The following is a 6,027-nucleotide window of genomic DNA, read 5'->3' as shown; positions in this document are numbered from 1 at the left end:
CAGCTGCGAATCCAGGAGGACCCCCAAGCTGCGAACCTGCTCCTTCAGAGGGAGTGCAACCCCATTCAGAGCAAGTCGATAATCCAGCACCTGCATCGAGGATTTCCGAACCAGGAGAGCCTCTGTCTTATCCGGATTTAATTTCAACTTGTTAGCCCCCATCCAGATCCTCACTGCTTCCAGACAGCGCTCCAGGCCCTCAACCACCACCTTGGAGTCTGGAGGAAAGGAGAGATAGAGCTGGGTGTCATCAGCATATTGATGACACCTCACTCCAAACCCCCGGATGACCTCTCCCAGCGGTTTCATGTAGATATTATGTAGATATTCCCAGGTGGTCTCCCATCCAAGTACTAACCAGGCCTGACCCTGCTTAGCTTCCGAGATCAGACAAGATCGGGAGATAGTGTTCAGTATAGGGAGATGGTTGGCAACCTTTAGTCTCGAAAGACTATGGTATAAGCCTACAGCACCTGGTATTCCCAGGCAGTCTCCCATCCAAGTACTAACCAGGCCTGACCCTGCTTAGCTTCCGAGATCGTGGTATAAGCCTACAGCACCCAGTATTCCCAGGCGGTCTCCCATCCAAGTACTAACCAGGCCTGACCCTGCTTAGCTTCCGAGATCAGACGAGAGCAGGCATGTGCAGGGTAACAGTAGCTGTCAACTGCAAGTGACACACTGCCTGTGATGCTGCATGCATTATATGTGGGCAGCCTGGGGGGGGGGGGAAGTATTTGGACACCAAACCACAGAAGGTTTTAAAGGGTCATGGCCAATATCCTGAACTGGATCTTTTTATCTGGCCCTCAGGCTCTCAGCTGCTGAGTAGTGCTGAGGTGTTACTGCTGAAAAGCAGCCTACATGAAAATTGGGGACACTCATATCTTGATATATGATCAAGATTTGGTATTTTCTCTTCTGTCATTTGCAGTTAATGAGTTTTTTTTGTGAGAACAAAGTGCTGATTTCTGGCCATCAGCTGCTTAACAATGTCACTTTCTGCTTAATGACATCACATCCGGCCCTCAGCAGGTGTCCTGAATGCTAACTTCAGCCCTCCGTATAAAACGAGTTTGACACCCCTGAACTAAAACTTCTAGGGCATCTTCAAGGGCAGTCCCAAATACAATGCTTTACAGTAGTCTAACTGCAGTGTAATGAAGACAAGGTTTATTGTTACCTTCTTCAGGAAAGTGCACAAGGCCAACTTTCAGACTTTCAGATCAGGGTTAGACCAAGAGTGCCCTCAAGAGTGTCCGCCTGACCTTTGAGGGAATGTGCAACCCCATTCAGTTCAGGAACCCAGAACCCAAACCAACTTTCCCATTAACTAACAGCAGTTCTTGCCAGTTTCAGTTAACCAACATCTCATCTTTCACTGGAGCCAGGCACTGCTTCAGACCAACTTAAAGGCACATAGCCCACATGTCTGCACTAACAGCCGTTCTTGGTTTCTCCTCTCTTCCCACAGCATGTATAAATCACCACAGGAAGCATTCAAGCAGACCTCCAGTGGGTCATGCCACCGCGTTGCAACAGACATAGATTCTGACATCAGACAAGTCCTCTAAGAATGAAGAATCTTGTAAAACCTGCTGAGTAGCACAGCAGAGTGTAACACCTTCACAGGGTTTAATAGAAGTGTGTCCTGTCTCATCTCAGTGGGTGAACTGTGGGGGGAAAGCCATTCAACAAGTTGGAAGCAGAACACACACTCGTGGACAGCACCAATTGGCTAGTTCCCATGTCACGTTCAAGATACCTCATCTCTGGAGCATTTTTGTAAAGGGTTCCATTTTATTGTGCAGAATAATGTATATGTAAACGTGCTACTTTTTAAATAGATATGGGCCAGCCACATGAAACAGGTTGCACTGAATCAAAGTTTGATTTAATATAAAGTACAAAGCTGGGGAAAAACCAGACACACTGTAAAGCCCACTACGGCTTCCCTTTAATGATATCTGGCTTCACCTGAAGGTATAATACTGTCACAGACTCAGTTCAGGATTGTGTGGCAATCTCATTGCCAACTTTTCAACCAGCCACTGTAGCTATGCCTTTAGCACTAGTATGAAATGCGGACAGGAAGTGATAATTCTTTTCTCCATGCTGTGAAAAGCTTCAGCTGGTGATTTCTGCACATCAGGCAGCTGTTTCAAAGCCAGACTGCTTTTTTTTTTTTTTTTTCCCTTATCAGTTGGCAGCCTAAAGCTCATTAATGTCTGGCCAAGATTTTGCAGGGGACAGTTCACCTATGTGTGAAACAACAACATTACCAGGGGGCTGCTTCTGGAATCTCCCATGTTAGATTGGTAGTGGGGAACTACATTTTTTTTAACTCTCTCCCACATACAAAAAGTTGCATACATGTAAAAAATTAGCAAATCAGAGGAGAGACCTTAGCAACTACTTTTCCCTGAAGTGCTAGGTTTCTACATGCAAGGAGAATTTTAAAATTTACACACACGGCATCCAGAACTGTGAAATCTTCCCCAATCTCACTCTGACATGGTTCTGCCCTTGAAGAATTCCCCCACTTGATTGTGCTGAATGGATGAGTCAGCTCTGAGCTCACAGTAGCTTATACATGAAAATAAAAATGGCTTAAATCTCAATGTTGCAATGAGGCTGACCTTGTTTTCCTAGGTAAGCTTTGGGCATAGTCCTACTGAACAAAATCAGTCCAGAAGATCTATATAGCAAATATGGAGGCAGGAATTTGTAAAACAAACTTTATTGGGGAGAGCGCTATTTAAACAGTTGTTGATTGGACATGTAAACGACAGAGTTATTTACACAATGGCTCATCTCTTCTGAAAACTTGGTTAAACAACCATATGCAGAATGGGATATGAATCAGCCATGTGTCAAACCAGAAAGAAGGGCTCAGCATTGTTCCATGGAAACCAGTGCAGCATCTGGTTCTGATCGCTATTGAGGTTTGGCCTGGCCATGTGGCCAACTGAGGCAGGTGCATAAGGGGGCAGCTTGCTAAGAGGATACCCCCCCCCACACCTTCCTCTCTCCTTTATCAGAATAAGGAAGAGAATGGAGTAAACGGAAGAGAAGAGGTGGTCTACAGCATTAGAACTCTCCTCCCCACATAACAGAACCACAGAAATGCTTTCAGGCAGTGGCGTCACTAGGGTTTGCATCTCCCTGTGGGGGAGGCCAGTACGTCACTCCCATGATAGACCTTCTCCCATGCAGTGGGCGGCAGTGGGCATGGTGAGGTTCCATCGCCCTGCCCCTGCTGGTGTTTTGGCTACAACTTTTGAGAGACCAGAGATATTTCAACGAGGTTTGTTTCATTGCATTCTGCATGAAATTACTCATTGAATGATATACAGCAGCGTTTCTCAAACTGGTGGGTCCCCATTCATTCCAATATTGTATTTTTAATATGCTAGATTTGATGCTAATATACTAGAAATGATGTTGGGTGGCTGCATTTGGGGAAATGTTACAGACCTGTCCTTTAAACAAGCTACTATGTATATTTTTAACAATGATAGTCAATGGGACTTATTCCTGGGTAAGTGTGGGTAGGATTGCAGTCTAGGTTTGCGAAAATTTTTCCTGCCTGATGATGTCACTTCCGGTGACATCACTTCCGGTGGGTCCTGACAGATTCTCATTCTAAAAAGTGGGTCCCAATACTAAATGTGTGAGAACCACTGATATACAGCATGGCATTATTTGAAAATACCAAGATTTTAAGAATTTGGGCCTGCAGAGCTGTCACCCCGATTTGGCCACTCCTGCCATAGCCCCTCAACTCCTTTAATGTTTTGAGAACTCAACCTCAAACTCCGAATGCTCCTTGAACCACTGATTAACCAGCACGCCAGTGCACTAGACATGATAGCACCTGCTGCTTTCACCCCAACCATGATGCGATCCTTGCGCATGACTCCCTCCGCATCCCCTGGGATGCTGCAATCGACGCCTTTTCTGGTTCCCATTGCTGGAGAGATGCAGACAGTGTGATAAGTGCCATGGTCTCATCTAACAGTATCAAGTGCTTTGCAAACATGAGCTAATTACATCGAGTTCATTCTCCCCTGGAGCTTGGTACAGTCAAAAGAATCATTGTGTGCTATACCGAGAAGGAGGGAGAAAATCAATAGAGGCACAAGTTGGGCCTCCCCAGGTCTCGTCTCTTGATCTAGGGAAAGAAGTCTGAACATCAGGCTCCAAGCTCCTTCACTGTCTCTGCTCTGCGTGACATTGAGAGGCAGCCGATTAAGACAGATATATTGAACAAGGAAATGACCACCGTTATTAACTCTCCGATATGCTTCCTTATCTCCCTGTTAAGCCGATTTGCGTCACAAGGGGTTATGATCTCCTGAACAATAAATCTTTGCAGCCTTCCATTCCCAAGTCAACCTTTATAGGCGCCCAACTCAACTTGCTTCTTTCTGGGCACAGATCTGTTGATACAGCCCTTTGTTCTGGAAAGCCAATGATGGGCAGCACTGATCGCTGCAAGGAAGGCTGGGAAATCAGCCACTTAAATCCATGCCTGACCCAGCTGTTTGGTGGCTTTAAACCATCCAAAAGTGCTACCCTCCAGCCTGTTGCAGCACGTCCCATGCTGTGACGTAGACTTGGTGGCACAGATAGCAGGCAGAGCTCCAGTCTCATACCCTCCAGTTTCTCACAGACAGAACGGGGACATGCCTGAACACTCCCGTCCTCCCAAGAATTACATTGCAAGTGGCACCATTTCTGTCACTGGAGCCTGCTGAAAGCTCTTCATTGCTGTATTCACAGGGCTGGCCCTTCCCTAAGGGCAACTGAGACAGCTGCCTCAGGTATTGTTTTGGCAGGGGCTCACAGGTACAGAAATTATTAACCCCCCCCCCCCATGACATGAGAACCTTAAAGGAAAGGTGAAAAGCTAATGCTAGCATGGTGGAAGTAACTAAGGAGAGAAAAATCAAGATACAAACTGAGTGAAGGAGGGCGAGACAGAGGCCAGCTTGAGCGGATGGCAACCTCAAGCTACTGAACGCCTCCTGAGGAAAGATAACAGGAAGCTGCCTTATACCACGTCAGACCACTGCGGTGCAGGGGTTAGAGTACTGGCCTTAAACCGGCAAGACCTGGGTTCAAATCCCCGCATAGCCATTATTCTTACTTGGTGACTTTGGACCGGTCACCACCTCAGTCCAACCTCGCAGGGTTGTTTCAAGGATGGGGGCGTGAGAAGCCATGTGCACTGTGCTGAAGCTATGTATACTTCCTCCTTAGGAAAAGGGTGGGATACACATGTGGAAAAAAAACAGTGTACATTCTCGGTTTCACACAAGACCATTTAATTAATAATTTAAATCACAATTCTTGGTTGAAACCATTCTGTCCTTGTTGCTTTTAATGTATCTTTGTGTTCCTTCACTTTCCTGCTTACTTTCTGCTCTTCCCTTTTCTGCTTTGTCTTTTCACACACACACACACACGCATGCACGCACGCGCACACACACACACACGCGCACACACACACACACACACACACACACACACACACACACACACACGACCTCCTGATTTTAGAAATGGGCTATGTCAGAATGCCCAGATGCAAGGAAGGGCACCAGGATGCAGGTCTCTTGTGTGCTCCCTGGGGCATTTGGTGAGCCGCTGTGAAATACAGGAAGCTGGACTAGATGAGCCTATGGCCTGACCCAGTGGGGCTGTTCTTATGTTCTTTCCTCACCTCCTCCTTTAGCAGCTAGAATTCATGTCCCAATCGGTCATTCATTTCGGCCTGAAACTGTATTTAAGGCAACAAATCAAAGTGTCCTCTAGGGAGCACTAGACATCCATAGGTCAATCATGACTGCCAAAGCAGACATTTGGATTGCTTTCAGCTTTTCAAGTAGCTCCACCAATAGCAAGCAGATGCCAGGCGAGTGTCCACCACTTCCTCTTTCTGCACCTCTGAGGTTAACATGCAAAGAAGCGACACGTGCAAACTTCTCCCTGGAGAGAAAACTGAGCTGTCATTGCTCAGCC

General features: G+C 46.5%; 1 pseudogene; it reads right to left on the bottom strand.

Annotated features, from left to right (window-relative positions):
* Positions 1-548: 548 nt before the first annotated feature.
* Positions 549-668, bottom strand: LOC136661828 (5S ribosomal RNA; annotated as a pseudogene).
* Between the last annotated feature and the right edge of the window lie 5,359 nt (positions 669-6,027).

The sequence above is a fragment of the Tiliqua scincoides genome, chromosome 10 (assembly GCF_035046505.1).
Source record: "Tiliqua scincoides isolate rTilSci1 chromosome 10, rTilSci1.hap2, whole genome shotgun sequence".
NCBI lineage: Eukaryota > Metazoa > Chordata > Lepidosauria > Squamata > Scincidae > Tiliqua > Tiliqua scincoides.
The sequence above is the reverse complement of the archived record's forward strand: the minus strand, read 5'-3'. Positions and strand labels throughout refer to the sequence as shown.